The sequence below is a fragment of the Anopheles arabiensis genome, chromosome 3, assembly GCF_016920715.1.
Source record: "Anopheles arabiensis isolate DONGOLA chromosome 3, AaraD3, whole genome shotgun sequence".
Classification (NCBI taxonomy): Eukaryota; Metazoa; Arthropoda; class Insecta; order Diptera; family Culicidae; genus Anopheles; species Anopheles arabiensis.
Genome location: NC_053518.1, coordinates 65,487,198 through 65,488,943, shown reverse-complemented (window position 1 = coordinate 65,488,943; position 1,746 = coordinate 65,487,198).

Below are 1,746 nucleotides of genomic sequence, written 5' to 3'. Positions count from 1 at the left end.
AACAAACCCGAGCACGCTAGGGGCACAATACTGCTCATGTGCCAAAAATTTCTTCAAGCTAATCAATTTCCTGTCAAGCCGTTGGTGATGGCTATAAATAATGGCCGGCTGCACGCCGATGGCATCCGATGCAGCGCGAGTCCGCTCGCCAGATAAGACCGATCGCAGATGATCATGACGGTGGAGATGACGGTTGATGATGCAGAAAACACGTGTCGGTTTTGGGCAGCACGCGACATTGCATTAAGATGCAGCGGCGAATGAGGATTGCTCGTTTGGTTGCTAGCCGTCGTCTCACCCCGTGCTTTGCTGTTCGTGTAGGGAGCAGCAGGATTTTTCCCCGTTTGTGATGAAACAATACTTAACAGACGTGTATCGCTATTATGGACGTATTGGGAAAAATAAGTCATTTGTAGACACAACCAAATCAACATGGGGTTAAACGGTCAAACAATGCATTTGTTTTTCGCATAAAGTTAGATACAGGAAGTACAAACCAACTTACTATTTTTTATGGAAAAACTGAGTTACAGCATGATTTCTGCCATCAAACAACCTTAATTTTAGGTAAAGTTTACACAAAATCTTAGGTTTCAACTGATCGTATAAATTCTGCAAATAGTATTTGCGATTGAATGAATCCGTTCAAAATACATTCGCTTCAGGATTAAATATATTGACTACAAAATGAATAATTCTAAGGAATGTTGCATACCTTTAGGCGCTTTTATCACTCATTGATGAAATTAGTTCTTCTTGTTTCTTCTTCTTTTGGTTCAACAACTGTTGTCGGTCAAGGCCTGCCTGTACCACTACTTGTGAGCTTTTCTTTCAGTGACTGAATGATTCCCTCCATAGCACCATAGTCAGTCCTACTTATGGCGGCTCGGTACATTCGGGGCTTGAGCCCATGACGGGCATGTTGTTAAGTCGTTATATCTAAATCAATATTTAAAAAAAAGTATAATTACATATTTCAAGACGCTTTGCAAAAGCCATTTTTCCGTTCAGGGAAAATGTTTACATTTGTCAAATGTAAATTAAAAAAAAAACTGAAAATGCTTGTGGAGTAAAGATTCGTACCAATAATCATAAGCATTATTTATAGATGGATTACTTTAAAAAATAGCCAAAAACCACATACATTACTCCAATTGAATTGACAGCCTAACTGTTGCTTTTGTTAGTTTTACAACAATTGATTAAGAAACAGTCTGCGCTCTTACAAGTCACTAAATATTTTTCATTTCTTTGAATCAATCAAAGGAAGGAAATTCAAAACAATTTGAATCTCGTTCCTAGCGCACCAAATCTGGCAACACTGGACTATGAACCTTCCCCATCAAACAAGCGCAACAGAAAGACAGCATTTTCATTGAAGCTTCCAGATAAACAATCTCATTTATTTTTCCGCTCAGCGTCCTGCCAAAACGGACGGCACCAGCCGCTCTCGCTCGCTTTGCCGGCACTCATTTTCCCACAAGATTGAGTGCCACCGCTTCCAGCGTCATCCACCCTGCACAACGTACACGCTGGAAGTGTACAAAAAATATCAAAACATCGGAATGCATTCGCGAAATCGTCTCGTACACCGGTTATGCCGTGAGTGTTTCACCGGCACTCCATTCTCCTCCGCTACACGCCACTTCCTCTGCCGCGCGGCAAAGGAGGTCAGTGCAGCAGTGTGAGTAACCCGGAAGGATGCAGTCGGCGAATATAACAACAGACATACACACACACAGTTAT